General features: G+C 41.4%; 1 protein-coding gene across 1 annotated transcript in view; it reads right to left on the bottom strand.

The window, feature by feature from the left end:
- The window catches only part of Slc2a13 (solute carrier family 2 member 13), a 293453-nt gene that overhangs the window by 248579 nt on the left and 23401 nt on the right, over nt 1-21473 (bottom strand). The gene's annotated exons all lie outside the window — the stretch shown is intronic.

Below are 21473 nucleotides of genomic sequence, written 5' to 3'. Positions count from 1 at the left end.
CAGTGGCTCTCTCTCTCTTTCTCCCTGCTGCTTTTAGATTCAGCACCATGTGTAATTGCATGTCACCACGATATCCCTCCATGACAACTATAGACCAGGCCTCTGAAAGCACTAATTAAGTAGTTTCTTTTACAAGAACTGCTGTGGTTATGTTTTCTCTTCATAGCAATGGAATGCTGACTAAGACAGAAGGACCAGGAGCAAGATATTGCTGTGACAGGGCGGACCATGCTGCTTGTTGGTGGAATGTGGACTTTGGAATCTCATATTAGAAAAGCAGCTGAACACATTAAGCCATCCTAAGTAGGAGCATGGAAGATGTGCTGAGGGCGATTTGCACTATGAGGGCCTGGCCAAGTAGTTTCAGAGGGGAAGAATATGAGTAAGTGGCCTAGAGACCATTCCTGCAATACTTTGGTGAAAAAAAAATGGCTGCTTTCTACTTTTGTCCAAGAAAGTCTGCCTGAGGCTAAATGAAAGAGTATTGGATTCATGGCAAAGCAGCTTAGTACTGACCCTGCCCTATGTCTATTAGTGGTGACTATTATGCAGATCTACGATGAAAAGGAGCAAGCTGAGGAAGTAAAAATACAAAAAGTACAGTTTGAGGACAGAGGAGCACCAGGAAGAGTAATGGAGCTGAATCTAGTGCTCAAGGAGTTGAAAGTTAAAGAAAAGCCTGGTCCTAAACGGAATAAAGGGAGTAGTAACCTTGGGGCAAGACATCACCCAACTAAGCTTCCAACTTGAGAAGGCAATTAAAGGAAGGCTTAAGCAGTAAGGAAATCACTAGCAGGAGAAAGCTGAAATGCACGTACTTACCACAGAACACAGAAGGACAGAGGGGACCTAGAGAATGAATGACTGAGGTCTATGGCAGGCCCTGTCTCCCACCCCAGGGAACTATTCCAAAAAAGATGGAAGAGAGCATCATGAGGAAATACTGGACCAACACAAGACCAAAAACCAGCAGGGCACACTCCAAACTCTGTATCTTCATGTCTGATGTCAATGCACTCTTCAGAACTCCAGGTTCTGAGTCTCTCCAACAGCAGCTTTGTTAACCGCAACACACTCCTCTCTCTTGGGCTGGTCCCACATGCTGTTAGCAGCTCTCCTTGGCAGGTACCCCACAACTCTGTCATCTCTAACATCTTGGGGTCTCTGAAGCAATTCAGTCTTCACCTTCCCTGCTTCACAAAATGGTCTCTTTTGGCATCCATGCAGGAGCACCCATGACACACACCAGGCCTCAGGTAGCTCAACATCATCACCTCAGGTTGGGCTTCATCTTGCTCATCCACAGCTGTGTAGATGAGCCATACGCCACACTCATTCACAGTGAAATCAATGGCTGAGTGACCATGCCAATTCCAGGATGCTGTGTCCTCACAGACTATATCAGGTAGCAGTGCCATGTGGACCATGAAGCAGTGCTGTGGGTCATTTGATGATGTTCCTGGTTAAGGTACAATTGCGGTAGAAGGCACCCTGATACACCACATGACCTGTGCCTATCATGTTGTAGGATAGCTGTGTGTGTTAATCCATTGACTTTCTTATAAATTTTCCAGGTTATGAAATTCCACTGGGCCGTTTCCATAGTAACAGTTGGTAATGTAGATCCTGTCATCTTGAGCTGTGAGGTCCTTCATTCAGGCACCCTTATGACACCAATAACTATGGTCTACAGCTGTCACAGCTGTCCTCTCTGCCTTGGCTGGGGGCTTCTGGATGCAAAGGTAGCTCACTGGTTTGGGAAACAGTGACAGGAGTTAAGAGTGGTGACGGTGGTGATGATGGAGATGCCATGGAGCACGGTGACCCCTTCTCATGTCTGAAATCTGACATTGTCATGTTTTCCAGTTAGGTTCAGTAAGCTTGGCCTCCATATTTTGTGGAGGCAGAAAGTGCCCCCGAGGATATTGTTAGTCATGGCCTTGGATGCTTTCTGGCCTCCTGCCAGCTCAGTGTGGAACCTCAGATCACTGCTTGCTGCTAGGTCAGCTGTCGAGGACCAGCCCCAACATAAAATTCCTTGCCAGCGTAGAAGCATGGGGAAAATGAAGATACAATTCACACAACAGTGTTGAGAGGGAGTTTCAGGAATTATGCAGATCCAGAAATCCCCACATTTATTCTTCAAATAGCTTTTATATCAAGGTAAATTGAGGGGGAAGGTAGCAAGAGCTTCATTAACATTCTGTTTCCTAGGTAGCGGGGAATGTCTTAGGTCACGTCTTGCTTGTGTCCATTTTGTCATGTAGGCTGAAAATGCCTTTTCCCCAGGTGACCTCATAATTACAATAGAAGGAGCAGAACCACGTTAGAATATCCTGACCATTTTCAGCATGGCACTGGGTGTGCTTTACTATCAAAGGAGCTAGGCGACCACCCCCTGCGTCGGAAGGTGCCAGATGCAACAGTCAGTGTCACAGCTACTCGGACCATCAGACAAATATGGGAAATGGCCTGTTTTCTCAGCTCCCACAGTCAGGGCACACGGCTTGACTCTGGGGCAGGGTATTCTGCTTTTGATGCTCTCCGTCTTCAGCAGCTTCTCCTTAGGAGGTTTTGCAAGGCCCTTGTCTGAGAAGCTCTTCTGTATACTGCGATATTAGTTTAGGTCTTTGCCTTTCCCCCTAGATATGTCCTGAGCTTTGCTGTCAGGGCTTGAGGCTGGGACAGTGGTGGGAAAAGCAGCTGATTCCCTCTGCAACAGTTGGAGGCCCACGCTGGACAGCTCCTTAGTGATGTTCATCATGATGGTCAGCTGGCTCCCATAGCTCTTCAACTGCTCACTGAAGTGGCACGCTCTGTCTTTCATCACTTCATTCTCCCAGCTCAGGTTGGCCTTGGTGCTCCGCTCCAGTGTGTTCATCTGGGAGGCCACCTTATGCATGTCAGCTTGTATCAGGTTCATGCTGTACAGGGCTACCTCCAGGAGATCCAGCACAGATTGCAGCTTGAGACGCTTGGGTGCCTGCTTCTTCATTTTCCATCTTCCACTTGTTCTCACAGAGGTGGAGTGAGGGAATGGAACAGTGCAGGCGCAGTTGCAGGTGGACCCTAAGCTCAGTGTGTCCCTGGTGTAGGAGTCCTTTACCCATGCTCACTTCCCCCGCACCCTGCTGAGTGCAGCCTTGTTCAGCAGCTACATGATGCATTTGAAGTAGGAGTCAGAGCTCTCCTAGGTCCTCCACCCCTGGTCCACATCACTGAACACCTTATTGTTGGGAAGAAAAGAACTGGCTTATAGCAAAAGCAGCAGCAGCAACAGCTTTAATGAGAGACAAGAGGGGAGAGCTACGGCAGCATTGGCAGCACTGCAACTTCCAGGCTAGAACTCTGCTCTGCTGCCTGCACAACACCCTTGCCAGTTTCTTTTGTTTGTTTTTCAAGACAGGGTTTCTCTGTGTAGCTTTGCAGCCTGTCTTGAACTCATTCTGTAGCTCATGCTGGCCTCGAAGTCACAGAGATCTGCATTCCTCTGCCTCCAAAGTGCTGGGATTAAAGACATATATCACCACTACCTGGCTCAGTTTCATTTTTCAAAACAGCTGAGTAATATCCCACTGTGTTGTACCACATTTTCTTTATCAGTTCATCTGATGACAGAAATCTAGGCTGTTTACAATTTCTGGTTATTATAAATATAGTAGCAATGAACATTGTTGAACAAATGTCTCTGTGGTAGGATGATGCATCCTTTGGGTATATGCCGAGGAGTTATATAACTGGATCTTGAGGTAGATCTATTCCCAACTTCCTTAATAATTTCCATAATCACTGTACAAGTTTGCACTCCCAATAGCAATGAATAAGTGTTCCCCTTATTCCACATCTTCACCAACATGAGCTGTCCTTTTTTTTTTTTTTAAAATTGATCTTGGCCATTCTGACTGGTATGAGATGAAATCTCAAAGTAGTTCTGATATGCATTACATTGATGGCTATGAAATGTTGAACATTTCTTTAAGTGATTTTCAGCTATTTTTGAGAACTTTGTTTACATCTGTATCCCACTTATAATTGGGTTGTTTGTTTTCTTGAGGTCCAGTTTTGTTTTTGTTTTCTTGACACACACACACACTCACACACACACGTCATATATAGTAGATATTAACCCTCTATCAAATGGGTAGTAAAGATTTTTTCCCATTCCATTCTATAGCCTACCACTATGTCTGAATGATGGTGCCCTTTGTCATATAAAACTTTTCAGTTTCATGCGGTCCCATCTATTAATTGTTCTTAGTCTTTTGCTGTAATTGTCCTGTTCAGAAATTCCTTTCCTGTGACAATGAGTTCAAGGCTATTCTTCACTTTCTCTTCTATCAGATTCAATACATCTGTCCTTATGTTGAGGTCCTTGATCCATTTGGAGTTTTGTGCAGGATATTAAGTATAGTACTATTTGCATTCTTCCACATGTAGCCAGCTAATCTGACCAGCATCATTTGATGAAGATACTGTCTTTTTTTCTCATTTATTCCGCTAATCTCTTTCAGCTGTCTTCTTGCTCGTGCTGAGACTTCTAGTAATATACTGAATAAGTAAGTAGAGGGTAAACAACCTTATCTTATTCCTGATTTTAGTGGAAATGCTTTGGTTTGATGTTAGCTGTGGGTTTGTTGTAAGTAGTATTTATTAAGTTGAGTATGTCTCTTGTATCCCTAATCTTTCCAGAACTTTTATCATAAAGGTGGATTAGATTATGTCAGAGGCCTTTTTTTCATCTAATGAGGTGATTATGTGCTTTTTGTCTTTCAGTCTGTTTATATAATTACCTTAATTGATTTACATATATTGAGCCATCCCTGCACCTCTGGGATGAAGGTTCATGATGGATGATCTTTTAAATGTGTTCTTGCATTTGGTTTGCAGTATTTGATTGAGAAATTTTGCAACTAATTGGAGAAAGTGAGCAGGAGGTAACAACTACTTTGAACCAGCACACTGGCAGATAGAAAATTTAGCCTTCTACCTCAGTGTAATTTAAAGAGTCCAGTGGTGTATGGGGTATGTTGAAATATTTCTCCTAAGATGAAGGTTAAGTTATTGCATCTGGCCCATCTCATCAACAAGAAAGAAGCACTGGGCCTATTTGGATTCTGGAAACAGCATATTCCTCACTTGGGTATGTTATGCTAGCCCATATACCAAGTTATTATGCAAGCTGCTAGCTTTGAGTGGGGCCTGGGACAGGAGTTGGCTTTGCAACAGGTATAGGCTGCTGTGCAGGCTGCTCTATCACTTGGCCTGTATGATCCAGCAGACCCGATGGGACATGAGGTATCAGTAGCATAGGTGGCTCACAGAGAAGGCCTTCAGGATTTTGGAGCAAGACTCCACTGTCATCTGCAGACAACTGTTTTTCCTTTGAGAGATAGCTCTTGGCCTGTTATGGGGTCTTGGAACTGGAAACTGAACATTTTGCAACAGGGTCATCAAGTGAAGATAGTACTTGAGTTGCCCATCATAAGCGTGGGATTACCTGACCAACCAAGTCATAAAATTGGATGTGTAGAGCAACAGCCCATTGTCAAATGGAAGTGGTATATATGTGACTGGGCCCACGAAAGTCTGGAGGGTACAAGCAAGTTACATGAAGAAGTTACTCAAAGGCCTGTGCTTTCTATTCTTCTTACATTGCTGTTTGCTTCCAAGCATGCACCTAGAGCCTCGTGGGTATGCCCTATGTTCGGCTGACTGAGGAACAGAGGATGAGAGCATTGCTCAGTGATAGTTCTACAGATTATGCAGGCACCACACAGACGCCAACAGCTGCAGTATTATAACCCCTTTCTGGAACAACTATGAGAGACACCAGCAAAGAGGAATGATTGCAGTGAGTAGAACATCAGCTTGTATAAATTTGTACATTTTACTTGGAGGAGAATTGGTCAAATGTGCTGTTGTTTACTGATTCTTGGGCTCAACCCATGGATTGGCTGGCTGTTCAGGGACTTGCAAGCAGCATGATGGGAAAATTGTTGAGGAAGACATTTGTTGAAGATTATGGGAATAAATCTCTTTGAATGGGTGAAGAATGTGAGGATAGATGTGCCCCATGTAAATATTCATCAAAAGGTGACTTAAGAAGAGGAATTAAATAATCAAGTAGATACGATGACCTGTTCTGTGAAGTCACTGTCTTTCCCTGGCCATTCCTGAATAAAATGGCCATGATGGCAGAGATGAAGGTTACACATGGGCTCAACGGCATGGACTTCAGCTCACAAGGCTGACCTAGCTACAGTTGCTTCAGTGTGCCATATCTGCTTCTCTCTTTTCACTGAACTTCCATATAGCACCATTCTCTGGGATGAATAGTTAGTGATCTGGTGGTAGGTATATTACACAGGACCGCTTCCTTCTGAGAAAGGGCAGTGCATTGTCCTTACCAGGATAGAAATTGAATCTAGTTACAGATTTTTCTTCCCTACACATAATGCATCTTCCAAAACTACCATCTGAGAGCTTTTTTCTCTTATCTACCAGAATGGTATTCCATACTGCATTGCTTCTGACTAAGGAATTCATTTCACAGTCAGAGGAGTACCACACTGGTGTCACACTCATGGAATTCCCCAGTCTTATCACATTCCCCAGCATCCTCAAGTTGCTGGCCTGATTAAACAGTGGTAGAATTGCCTTTTGAAGACACAGTTACGGTGCCAATTAGGAAGCAGTACCTGGAGGACTGGAACAGCATTCTCCAGAAAGCATTCTATGCTTGGAATAGGTGTATAATATATGGTGTGATTTCTCCCTCAGCCAGTATTCATGGGCCAGGATTAAGGGATGGAAGTAAGAATGGTTCTACTCATTATCACCCCAGTGACACACCAGAAAAATTTTTGCTTCTTGTTCTATCGATCTTAAGATCTGCAGGCCTACAAGTTTTTATTCCAGATGGAGAAGTACTCCTACCTGGGTACACAAGAAACATTCCATTGACCTGGAAGCTCAGAATCCCCAGGATACTTTCGGCTTCTGATGCCATTATGCCAATAGGCTAAGAAATGAATAGCAGTGTTAGGAAAGGTAATCAATGGAGAAATTGGGTTGCTTCTCCACAATGGAAGTAGGAAGATTCCATCTGGAGTGCAAGTGATCTTTTAGAGGATCTTTTGCTGTTACCATGCCTTTTGATTAAAATCAATGGGAAACTACAACAACCTAATCCATACATGATGGCAAAGAGCAGACCTTTCAAGAATGAAAATATGAGTTTCCAGGAAAAAAAAAGACTTGATATGGTGCTTGCTGAGAATAGAGAAAATTTAGGATGAGTGGTAGAGGAAAGTAGTTATAAATACCAGCTAAGGACATATGACCAGTTGCAAAAACGAAGATCACAATTGATATGTATGTCTGTCATATTTTGTTAGGAATGTGTTTGCTCATATACACACAAACAATATTCAAATATTTGTGCTTTCTTTCCTCCATATCTTTATCATGTAATATAATGTCAACTGAAATAATATTCATGATTATCATATTTATATGAGACACTAAAAGAATATCCCTCAGGAAAATTGGCACCTATTATAAAATATATAATGCATTTGCAGTTGTATGTGGGAGACATATATTGTTAAGCATAATTATAACCTATATTATAATTATTATAAGTATATAACGTTTACAATAGCACATGTGATAGTTATATCACATTAGGCATGATTATGACCTGGTTATTGTTTTCATTTAGAAATTAATTGTTACATAAGTAGTTATTATTGAGTGTCAAGTTGATTGTTGACAAAGGTGGACTTATGATGGCTAATTCCGACTGTCAACTTGACTATTTCTGGAATCAACTAAAACTCAAGTAACTGGGAACAGCAGTGAAGGTTTCTTTTGATTGGATCATTTGAGTGTGAAGACCTTCCCTGAGTCTAAGCCATTTTAGATTAGAAGACCCTGCCTGAATCTGAGCCACACCTGGTGGCAGCCTACAGAAAAGAAAATGGGAGAAAGAAGCTCTGGCTTTATCCCATTTGTCCTCACTCACCATGGCAAGTTCATCAATCCTGTGCTGAGGTATTCCTTTGCTGGTTAGAACCTAATTCTTCAGAATTCCAGCATAGACAGATGAGCTGAAACATTCAGCCTCATGGAAAAAAGAAGTATCAGATTCTTGAAGTTTCTGTCAGAAGACAGCCATTGCTGGATTAGCTGGACCATAGTCTGTAAGATACTCTAATATGTCCCTTTTGATGCATGTAGATTCTACAAATTCTGTTTCTCTACCTAACCCTGACTAATATAGATATACACCTCACAGTGGGTCATCTGAATCCTGTAATACTATTTTTGTTTGTTATTTTGGGACAGTGTCTTATATATAGCCCAGGCTAGACTCAAATTTGTGCCAGTTCTTCATAGGCATATGCCACCATATGTGGCTATTTCTAATTTTAGTTTCTAAAGAAACCTCTACACTATTTTTATAATTGCTCATTTTCATTTACAATCCACATAAGTCTTAAATGAGTTTTTGTTTCTTTACATCCCTACATTCTAGATGGTATTTTTTTTTCATTTTGACAATATAGCTTCTAATTATTATGTAAAAACTTGTAGTGGTTTTAATTTGAAAATCCATGAATGATTTAATGATATCCCAAACTTTTAATATATGTGGCTATTTGTATGTTTTCTTTAGAAAAGTCTATATTAAAATAATTTGCATTTTAAACTTTCTTATTCAGAATTTTCTGTTATTAGATATGAAGAGGTGTTTATTCCTTGTAAATTCTGGATATCAGTGGTTAGCTAAGAAAATAGTTTGAGAATGGTTTCTGTTTGTAACTTTCCTGCTTTATTGGGCACAAACATCTGTTTACTATTGCCACATTGACCTACATTTGCTTTTGCTGTTTATGCCTTGAGAGTCTTGCTCTCCCACTCTTCCTGCACTCTCTCCAATTTCTCACCATTTAGAATTTTCACTGAAAAGTAAGTAATTTTATTGGTGAATCTAATCTAAGTGTTTTGTAGCTAAGTGACTTTGTAGCTAATGGGAATGGGATTACATTCTTGATGGTTCCTTAACTTCATCATTGGTGAATAAAAATTGTGATGACTTTTATATAGTGATTTTTGTATCCAATAAATTATCATATCTAACACTTACTTTTATAGTGACTTTACATTTTTCAACACATAAACCACTTCATGCAAAATCTAAGTGTCTTGGTTTGAATGAGATGTCTCCAATAGTCTCTGATATTTTACACTTGGTCCTATTGTTTGGGGAACTCTAAGTGGTGCAATCTTCCTGAAGGAAGTGTGTCATTGCAGGTGAACTTTGAGATTAAAGGCCTTTTGCTGTTTCCAGTTTGCTCTCCCAGCTTTACCATCTTATTTGAGGATGTGAGTTTTTAGCATCCGTTTCCAGCCACCATACATGCTACTTGTCCTGCTTCCTGACCATCCTAGACTCTAACCATGTCGGGGACCACTAAGCCCAAATAACCCTTCTGCTATTAGTAGTCTTGGTCATGGTGCTGACCACAACAACAGAAAAGTGATAAACAAAGGTAACTTGACTTCCCCGTTTCCTGCTTAGATGTCCTCAACTCCCTTCTCTTTACTAACTATTCTGAGACCTCTAGTTCTGTGTTAAAATGGAGTAGTGGAAACAGACATCAAAAGTCCTCCTTACTGGACCTGGTTGCACACACCATTTACCTTTATCGTATACAACAACAGAAATATTACATGAAAAAGTAGATATACCTCAATGAAAAAACAGTACATTATACTTATTCCATATTTACAAGTAACATTATAATTCTCTCCTAATATGGTTAAATATGAACTGTGCATAAAATACCTGTGAATCCTACCATGCATCAAGCAACAGGATGTAAAATGAAGTCAAAAAGAAAAGAGAAGAAATAGAAGTCTCCTAGGTTATGCTCTTCAACGCAGCAGCTGACATTTCCGTAATAAGATCTTTTTTATTTTAATCCATTAGCAACTACTAAATTACAGACATCTACAGATGCTATCTTGCTACCATGGCAATGTAGAATATATGAATTAATTAAGAGTGGTTAAAAAGGGAAAGGGCTGTGGAGCTGCTTCAGGAAGCAGTGTCTTTCGATAGTTTTCTTATATTCCAAACGAGTGCCCCATGCTGTCAAGTTTCTTAATTACTTCCCATGTTAGCCTTTTTTTTTTCTGATAAGCCAGCATCACACATCATTCAGTTGCTATGATTTTTTCATATTTTGGGCTTAATCACCAGGCTCCACATTAAATCATCACTGTGCATCCTCAATTCTTTGATGTCCTTTTCTTTTCTCATGCATAATTATTTTAAAACAGTGACTTGTATGCACTTTTTAAAAAGCCACTATCGTTTCGGCTCCTTTCTCAAGGGGTGTTCATCAACAAACACTTGAATGGAGGCTCCCAAACACCAATATTACTCTAAGTAAAATAATGAGAACTCATCACCTCAGAAAGGCAATGGGAAAATATGATATGGCCCTTTTATAGGTTTATCAGTTTGTAGACTAATAATTATAATAAGTGATAATAACTTATTAGTCTATAAACAAAGGACACATTATTAGAAAGCCAGTTACTTATATAAAAACTAGGGCATCTCTAATTCAAAAACACAAATTCCAAATCTCTTGGAGTGGCAAGGAAGTATGACAAGTGGAACACTGCACATCTGATTTCATGTGATTTGTTGATCAAAACAGAAGCTCCCTAAAACTATTGGATAAGTCCATGCTTCTGAGATTTATAAAAAAGAATGAATTTTGTATTTTCATCCCCAAGATATTTTGATACTTAAATAAATATTGCAAAATACAAAAAGGTTCTCAAACATTTCTGTTCTTTAAAATGTTTTGTAAGAGATACTGAGCCTATACCAACACTAAATTTACTGAATTGTGGCATCTATTCTAATTTCCCAACCCAACCTGCTTATATCAATTCCATGAAGAGTCCAGCTGTGTTCTGCAGTCAGACCCAGAAATTTTACCAGTGACTGTATGCTCTAGTAAATGGAAAGTTACAAAGGTCTGAGTATTTTTTTTTTTTTATTTTCGAGACAGGGTTTCTCCGTAGCTTTTTGGTTCCTGTCCTGGAACTAGCTCTTGTAGACCAGGCTGGCCTCGAACTCAAAGAGATCCACCTGTCTCTGCCTCCAGAGTGCTGGGATTAAAGGCGTGCACCACCACCGCCTGGCAGGTCTGAGTATTTTGAACAGTAACTAATATTACTCGCTATTTTTTAAAATGCACTTTGGGGGCTAGGGATAGCTCAGTGGTAGAGCGCTTGCCTAGGATGTGCAAGGCCTAGATGTAGTCTTCAGTACCCCATCCACAAAGAAAAGGTGCTTCTTTGTTGTGCACAGTACAGATAAAAGTATGAATCTGGGCTAACAAAAGGTATTCCAATAGTACCAGTAACAGTGAGTGCTGTGCTTGAAATACTGGCTATCTGAGAGTCCAGAGATGTCTCAGAGTTCAAAGCCCTGCTGCTCTTCTGGAGGACTCGGGTTCAGCTCTCAACACCCACACAGTGGCTCACATCCACCTGTAACTCCAGTTCCAGGGCACATGGTGACTTCTTCTGGCCTTTGTACCCATAGGCACCAGGCATGTACATAAGGCACAGATACACATGCAGGAAACACACCTGCACATATAAAATTTAAAACAAATACTGGATATTTGATCGAATGCTCATTAGTTATATATCTAAATGTAGACAGTTGCAGATGGTATATAAAAAGTGATACCTCAAACCTGCTTCTTACATACACTTCAAACTATGAAGTTAGTTGCTCAAATACTTGTGCTACTGGACAATCATTTTGAAACCATGGGTTGTCTTGGATTGGGTGAGCTATGAAATCACCGTACCGCTTTTTCATGCAACTGCTTTCCAATGAAAAAGCACATTTTCAAAAACTTCACTCTTCGGCTTAAACCACTAGAAGCGAACAAAGGGCAAACAAGGAGGCCTGGCTCACTGAGCTGGCTCAAATTACAGAACTGAACCTCTAGCAGGTCTTCGGAAAAGGCCACTTCCCAGGGTGGAATAACAGTAGTGTAAGGGAGAAAAACAGCAACCTATTAAAGGACGATGTTTTAGAGTAACAACAAGAAAGACGCCACGCATGGCTTCTCCTTGTTTGACTAGGATCAAGGTTTCAAAAGGACACCATCAGGATTCTGTGCCTTCCATGGAGCCGTCTGCGTGGATACCACTGAGACTGGAGAGAGATCTACCCTTCCCATGCAAGTGTGGATTATTGTCAAAGATGTGCTATTCACATCAATAAATGCTGTGGCTCAGACATGGTGGTCACACCCGCACTTGGAAGACAGAGGCAGGAGAATCAGTACATATTCAAGGCCAGTCTAATCTACACAGGGAGTTCCAGGCAAACCAAGGTACATAGCAAAAAACCTGCCTCAAGATAAATTTTAAAATCTTTTTATCTTTTTTTTGGTATTCTACTCACTTCTGATGTTAATTTTCTTATATGTGAGCAGACGCGGGAAATGGGGCAATTTGACTGACTAATTAGCAGCTCTTGGGTTCTCTCTTGCCGACACGAATTACCTTGAGCAAAGGAACTGCGAGGCAAATAGTGAGAAAGCCTTCAAGCCAGCACCTGCCATCTTGAATACATCATGGATTCCTTAAGTCAACTAAGCAAAAGACAGCAGCCCCACTTACTGACCCTGTTGCGGGTTAAAGCAGGTTGCTCCATGCTTTATACAATCATTACCATGGATGGATCATTCCCACCTTATTTAGAGGGGAGCACTTCCCCTAGTGAGGTGCCCCTTGTGGTTGGAGCTAGAGACACGACTGTGATTGGCCACACAAATGGCACCCCTTAAGTTACATAGATACTCTCCAGTGGTTCCTTCCTATATTGCAACCATAAAATGCAGCTTCCTGGGTGAGTCAGCAGACATTCAAAAGCAGCAGCAAAAGCAGCAAGAGCTACAGCAGTGAAAAGGGGGAGAGCGTTACCCTAGGTTCAGAAATGGATACTAGGATCTCCTGTTTTTGTAGGCAAGTTGGTGCAGTGTGTAGGGTCCTACCTCAAATGAAGGTCTTATATTACCTGGCACTGCCATGGACCTAGTACTGCCTGGTGCCTTCTGAAACCTCAACTACTTGGCTATGCCAGTCCATCCATACTTGGGTGAACCAGCCTGAGAAGGAATCCAGCTCCTGATAGCTTACCTGGTTCTGGCAATGACCACTGAGGGGTGAAAAAGGTCATGTAGCCATATGCCTGGTGTTAAAAGAAAAACCTGTACAGTTCAAGATATGGCCAGAACAGGAAGGTGGGAAGTGGAAGTATTGAAAAATAAAGAGCTGTCGAAGCAAAGAAAGAAAGCTGTGGGAATCCAGACAAAACGCTACAGGTTCTGGTCTCCACAGACGCTCCCAAGGTCCAGTCGAAGAGTGAAGGACGGAGAATATGAGCAAGGAAGTCAGGACCACGAGGGGTTGGTTCACCCACTGAGACAGTGTGCCTGAGCTAATGGGAGCTCACCAACTCCAGCTGGACTGGGACTGAATGAGCATGTGATCAAACTGGACCCTCTGAATGTGACTGACAACTGGGGCAGACTGAGAAGCCAATGATAACCGCACTGGGATTTGTCTCTACTGCATGTACTGGCTTTCTGGGATCCTATTCTATTTGGATGCACACCTTCCTAAGCCTGGATGGAGTTGGGAGGGCCTTAGACTTCCCACAGGGCAGGGGTGCCTTGCCCTCTCTCAGGACTGGAGGGGGAGGGGGAGAATATGGAAATTTTGATTGGTATCATTTATAAAGTAATTAAAAAAAGAAGTTCCAAAAAGTTGTTGAGTTTTCACAACCAACAAAGACTTCCTTCAGCTGTGTCTGCCTACCGCTGCAGCCCAACAGTGTCAGGCAACAGCAGCGGGGAGAGACCAGCATTGAGCATTTTCTTGCCTGCCTATGACTTTTATCTAGGTAGAGCACAAGAATCTCAGCCAGACCATTGGTGGCATCAGGGATGAGCTATCCTCTGGCTAAGTCTGACCCACCCTGTTTGCTGAGTTCATCGCACAGTGAATCACAGTATAACCTTTTCTCTCCTTTTGTTTGTTGAATGAAGTGCTTGTAACAGAATAAACTTCACAATTTATCATACTTCTTTACAGAGAATGAAACAAATTTGAAAGCATTAGTAGGCTAAGTGTGAGACCATAGAACAGATTTAGAATCCCATACACTTTTCATTTTGTCTACTCATAAAAAACAAATATAATATTCATTTACCAAGATAAGAGAAAATGTTGTTAGTGCTGTTTTCTTGACATGATGTAAATAATAAGAAGACACTATAAACTGAATTCAAAAGAACATAGAAAGATCATTCACCATGATCATGTTGGCTTTATTCCAGAGATGAAGGGATATCTCAGTATGTGTATGTTAGCAAACAATGTAGCTTACATAAATAGACTCAAAGGTAGAATCACATGGCAGTCTTGATAGAAGCAGGAAAGGGATTTTACAAAAATCCAGCATCCCTTCATGATAAAAGTCCTAAAAACACTCAAATAGAATAAATATATCTCCACATAATAAGGGAAATATATGGCAAACCTATAGCCAATATCATACTCAAAGTACTCCCACTAAAACCCCACCAAACAAACAAAAAGGGGTCTACTCTTATTCAAAAAAGTAAAAACAACCCAATCAAAACATGGGTTATAGAATTGGATAGATACTTCTCAAAAGAAGAAATATATATGGCTAATAAACGTTTTTTTTTTTAAAAAAAAAACAGTTCAATACCATTAGCCACCAGGAAAATGCAAATAAAATCTACTACAGTCAGAATAGAATCTTCAAAAACAAACAAACAAAAAAAAAAACCACCCAAAACAGACAACAAAAGCAAGGAATGAGACGAGTTCTGTCAAGGGTCTGGGGAAAAGGACGGCCTTGTCCACCGTTGGTGGGAGTGTAAATTGGTACGAGTATGGCCTACAACAGAGACACTTTGCATCTGGGTTCATGCTGCTTTTATTCACAGCAGTCAGGAAATGGAACCAGCCCTTGACATCCATCAACTAACAAGTGGATCATGAATTATGCCCAACTGTCAAAAATGAATTCACAGGACAAAGCCCACCAATGGAAAATACCGTACTCGATGAGGTCACCCAGGGTGGTGGTTTGAATGAGAAATCTCTTCATAGGCTCAAACATTTGAATAGCTGGTATCCAGTTGGTGACGCTTTGGGCAAATTAGGGAGGCTTTAGGAGGTGACGCTTGGTTGGATAACGAAAGCCACCGGCGAAGAGCTTTGAGTGGTTACAGCCTGTCTCTATTTCCTGTTTTCTCTGCTTCCTGTATGCAGATGAACATGTGATTTGCCAGGTTCCTGCTCCTGCCACCATGCATTTCCTACCTGCTGGCAGGCCTTCCACACCATGATGGACTCCATCCCTCTAGAACTGGAAGTCAAAACCAAACCGCTTCTCACTTTGAGTTGCCTTTGGGTATTTATCACAACAACCAGAAAGTAACTAATGTATTGAGGCCCCAAAAAGTCAGGTTCTGTACGTTATCTCTCAGCTGTGCATCCTAGCTTCAAAATTTTAAATTCATCTGTTTGATTCAGAGTGTCTGTAATGATCAGGATGCTAGAAATAGCCCATAAATAGGGAGAGGGAGAAACAAGATATCAGAACACACATGATATGATAGTAGATGGTAACGGAGGCGGAAAGGTTAAGTGGGGGAACGGAGTCAGGACTGGGCAAGAGGACTAGGTGGGAAGATACTGGTAATGGAAAGGCTTGGGTAGAGACTGGATGATGAGAGAGTTACCCCTAGCTAGGGATCTATGAAAAGCCATTTGGTAACCTGCTCCTTTTTAGTTTTAGATTAAATATATGATTAAGGGACTAGAAAGACTGGACAGCAAGTAGAGTGTCTGCTCTTCTTACAGAGGACCTGGGTCATTTCCTAGCACCTATACAATTGCCTGGAACTCCAGTGTCAGGAGATCTGATAGCCCTCTCCTAACCTCCATGGACACCAAGCAGGCACATGCTTAGCTGTACAAACTAAGCAAGCAAAAGACCCGAGTACACACACATACATGCAGGCACTCAATAAATTATACATACATATTAAAGTTTAAATATAAGTATCCTACTTGCATGGGTGCACAATGCTACTACCAGCAGCTGATGCATTATTAAATGAAAATACCAACACCAGGAGTGGAATAGCTTCAAGCTATTGTTCAGGGAGACCCCCAAATCACCCCCAAAAGCAATATAAACTAATGTCATTGCTAGATCATACTGGTAAGAACACCACTCATTTTGGTTGTAAGACACAAAGAAACAAAGCTGGAATTGATCTAGAAGTATGCACCCTATTAGCTAGCTTTCAGAATACCAGAAGATGCTATGCAGTCCACTGGGGTGAGGTAGACATCTACGGTCCTCTCCAAAAGTGAACCCTTCATGCTGTAATACCACGGTGCCCACCAACATGTGTCCACATGGTGTGATGGTAACATGAAGGTAACAACTGCTTCCTAGCTCGATTTGAGGACTACTTCACCTGACGGAATTCATGCCTATGCCTGGTACTATAAACCTTGTCAAAAGCCTATGACTCGGGAGGCCGAGGGCTCAAGTAAAGTGTGGTGTTTGTCTGTTTGATACAGCTGGAATCATGTGGGGCAGGGAACCTCAGCTGAAAAGTTGCCTCCGTCAGACTGCACTGTGGACAAGTCTGTGAGGCATATTCTAGATGGTTGATTGATGTGGGAGGGTAGAGCCCACTGAAGGTGTTGCCACTCCTGGGCAGCTGGTCCTAGTTGTACAGAAAAGGAAGCATGGCAAGCAAACTGGTAAGCAGCATCTCCATGGTTTCCATTTAATTCCTGCCTCCAGGCTCCTGCTCTGACTTTCATTCATGATTGCATGCTGCGAGGCAAAATAAATCCTGTCCTCCTCCAGTTGCTTTTGGCCATTGTATTTTTATATAGCAACAGGAAGTAACTAGGAGGGTAAGGAACCTATTACTATTGTTTTTTTAATAGCATGTCAAAATACCTTCTTAGTATTTACATTTATGCCCATAGACCACTACTGCTCTGGACCTTGATCACAGAGACCAATTTTTGTAAAGGTCAGCGGTTAATGAAGAGATTTCGTAACTGGTGACATCTATATCAGCCTTCATCTTCAAGGCTCAGAGAACATCATGGAAGAAGGGGCAGAAGGGGTGCTGTGAAATGCTACGTTTCAGACATGATGTGGCTATTGCACTCATGAAGTCACAGCAGCTAATGTCACCTGTGCAAAGCCCCACAAAAGATGGAGCTAGTCAACATTGCAGGCAGAGACCCACTCCTCCTGAGGAGCCACTGATGTACATGGCTACAGGAGGAAGGAGACACACCCATCTTCAGTGATGTAGCCACTGGTGAGCCAGCTATGATCCAGTCAACTACCCAATCCCCAGGCACATGCAGCACCTCTAATTAAATTCAATGTATTATTTTAAAAATGCGTGCAGGGAATAAATTAGGGGAAAGAAGGTGTCCAGAAAAAGTGGGTAGAAGTAAGAGAGAAGAATGGGGGGGGGTAAATATAATAAAAATATATTTTATGTACATGATTGTCAACCCCAAAATTATTTTAAGAGCAAAATAATAATCTGACAGAACTCAACCTGATCTGAGAAATAAAACAGAGCTATCGATAAACTGGCCATAGCGGTACATGTGTATAATCTGGATTTCCTCTATCAGGTACTTCTTCATTCCTGGGATGATACTTTACTAAAGCAACTTAGGGAAGGGTTTATTTTGGCTTACAGTTGGAGGATATAGCCCCCCATAGAACCATAGCAGCAGGAGCTTGCGGCTGCTTGTGTCATTATGTCCAGTCTCTGGAGAGGACTTCAGAAAAATTTCCACATGTCCTTTCTTTCTACTCATTCTCCTCCTTAATATCCCCATTGTCTATTCCACACATATTTAGTATACATCTCACGTATGCCAGGAGAGAGGCCAACCTTTGATTAAGTCTGCACTGTCCTGAATTAGGAATTACCTGCCTCACGGAAGAACAAATAAAGGCAGCAGTACACCAGGCTTACATGATTGACACAAATCCCTGTCTTTTTCCCTTTAATTTAATTACATGGGCATTTCCCCAGGGCATCCCTATGTGCGCCATGTGCATGGCATTCAGTTGTAAGCTACGTCATATGTGCTGGGACTCAACTCCCGATCCTCCGGAAGGGCAGCCCGTGCTCTTGCCACTGAGCCAACTCTCCAGCGCCATGAGTCATTTCTCCTTCCATAATACTACCTAGTTACTGCTCATAAAATCGCTGTCAAGTATATTTGAATCTTCTTATTAACTGGTTATCAACCTCTACGAATTCCCGAAGAGCTCACACTGTAACTGTATAACCATCCTTTAATACTATTCCATTGGAAATCCATATGATAGATACATTAGATAAAATTTCAATAATAAAACTAAACAAGTATGCTCTTTACCATCGTGAGACATAGCATGGTGTAGTAGTGAAAAACCCTGACTTTGGGGTTTAAAATAGGTGGTTCAAATCTCATCTCCTCAACCCCCCCCCCAAAAAAAACCCAAAAAACATACACGTGGGCTAACTCCCTCTCTCCCTGTGCCCAGAATCCCATTTGCATAGAATGAGGAAGCATGCACAGCTTTAGAACCCTGTCAGGAAGCACTATTGAGAAAAGAAATGGACCTAGGTGGGTCAATTCAAAGAAGACTACAGGTGGAAAGAATGCCACGGCTTGTGTCTAACTCTTCCGATTTTTCCTTGCCCTAGAATATTAAACTTTTGGCTAGGGGAAAATAATGAGGGAGGGAAGAAGGGAGAAATCCTATATATATATATATATATATATTTTTACATAAAGGCCCCAAATGCACTTTACCTAATAAGTTAAAAGACATGATAGCACAGAGTTTCTTTTAAGACACAAATTTCAAAAGAACTAATGCTAAAGACAGTAGATAAAAAAGTATTGACGGTTCTTTCTAAGTCAAAAGCAAAACCAAAATTGTTTTCTCCTAGGGTAACCTGAATATTTCATAATTTTCTAAATGGAGAAAGAGATTACATCTAAATACTGGCCTTTCCTGGACCATTTTATTTTAAAATTGCATCTTTCTGCCTGACCTCAACATCATACATTAAAAATAATTACAAGTTAAAAGAAACTGCACCTAAGTCATCCAACCATTTGAGAGCTAGATCATTAATTTTTCAAAATACATTTCACTTATTGAAGATAATTAGTCAACAAAGCTGACTTCTAAGCAAAGGTGAAGGGTTCTCACACAGCTCCAGCCCTGTAGAGATGACTTAGGCAAACCAGCCATCCTGTAGAAGAGCTGCATCAACACACAAGCACACTGTAGATATACAGTAACATAATGGCAACCTGTAGATACAGTACCATACAAGCACACTGTAGATATACCGTAACATACAGACACACTGCAGATATACAGTAACATACAGACACACTGCAGATATACAGTAACATACAGACACACTGCAGATATACAGTAACATACAGACACACTGCAGATATACAGTAACATACAGACACACTGCAGATATACAGTAACATACAGATACACTGTAGATATACAGTAACATACAGATACACTGTAGATATACAGTAACATACAGGCACACTGTAGATATGCAGTAACATAATGGCAACTTGTAGATATACAGTAACATACAGGCACACTGTAGATATACAGTAACATACAGGCACACTGTAGATATGCAGTAACATACAGGCACACTGCAGATATACAGTAACATACAGGCACACTGTAGATATACAGTAACATACAGACACACTGCAGATATACAGTAACATACAGGCACACTGTAGATATACAGTAACATACAGGCACACGGTAGATATGCAGTAACATAATGGCAACCTGTAGATATACAGTAACATACAGACACACTGCAGATATACAGTAACATATAGACACACTGTAGATATACAGTAATACAGCCACACTGCAGATATACAGTAACATACAGACACACTGTAGATACAGTATGTCATATAGGAGAAAACATGGCAAAGCTTTCTACAAAGCTTTTATTACCTTCACATAAGACAAGCATCCAAAGACCAGACATAGTGGACCTGGAGCAGGAGACAAAGGACAGGAGATGAGACGATCATGGAGTCTAAGCCCCAGCAGAGAGATGACAGAATGGTTGGTATTTATTTTGACAATGTAATTTCTTAGATGTGTCTTTATCTTAGCACCATAAAATATATGTTATGCTTGTTGTATCTACTGGTGCTGAGGGTCTATTAGTCTCCGAATATCTTTCCTAAGTAACTCAATTATAATTCAAATGAGGAAATAATTTCTAGTTTCTAGAACTGGAAAATTCACCTAAATGTGCTTCAAGAATACAAGATTATTTGCAAGTCAATCACCACAATAGCATTACATAATTGGCTCTCTGGGGAAGGGTCAGGTAAGCAGCAGAATGCATCATTTAAATTGTCAAGAGAGAACTGCCAAGCTCCAGGGACAGTGGCAGAGACGCACGACCTTCAGAACTGCAGTTCTCATATTATACAAACTCTCTTTTCAAAGTGGGCATCATACAATGTCTTCTTGCTTTCATGACAGACCTAAAACAGATTAAAGGTGGCAAACGGATCATTTGAAAAGCAGGAGCTGAAAGCAATAAAATGAAATGAGTCAGAACTGGGCGTGGTGGGTGGCTGGCTCTAATCCCAGCACCTGTGACTACAGAGCCGCCTGCTGCGAATTCAAGGCCAGCCTGAGCTACATAGGGAGTTCCTGAACAACCTAGGCTGGAAAGCAAAACCCCGGCTCTGAAAATCAAACCTGAGTAAACAAACTGAAACTCAGAGACCATCAGCGAGCTGAGCAACATTTACTAAAACTGCCCAGGAAGTCAAAGAAGGGGGACCCTCGCTCTCACCCTCCACCCTGCAATCGAAAAGAAATCTCAGCTGATTCATTCCATTTCAAGGAATGTTTTCATTGCTAGATTTGGTGAAGTCATCATCTCCTTTTAAAAATCTTATTATTTGTTTATTTATTTAATGGGGTTAGGGCATGGCATGCTGTGTGGAGGTCGGAGGGCAACCTGCAGGAATCAGTCCTCTTCTTCCACCATGTGGGTTTTGGAGATCAGACTTGGACCATCAGACTTGGAGGCAAGCACCATCACTGTTGGACCATTCCACTGGCTACTGCTTCCTTATTGACTGTGCTCCCTGAGGACCACATAGAATTTCAGGATCAGGGAATGGTGGGATTGGAAGTTGAGGGCTGTCTACAGAGATGCTCTGGTCAGTGTTTTCAT

This window comes from Microtus oregoni, unplaced genomic scaffold, assembly GCF_018167655.1.
Source record: "Microtus oregoni isolate MIOR12 unplaced genomic scaffold, Mior012 000022F_ref0000154, whole genome shotgun sequence".
NCBI classification, from domain to species: Eukaryota; Metazoa; Chordata; class Mammalia; order Rodentia; family Cricetidae; genus Microtus; species Microtus oregoni.
This window is presented reverse-complemented; position numbering and strand designations above follow the sequence as displayed.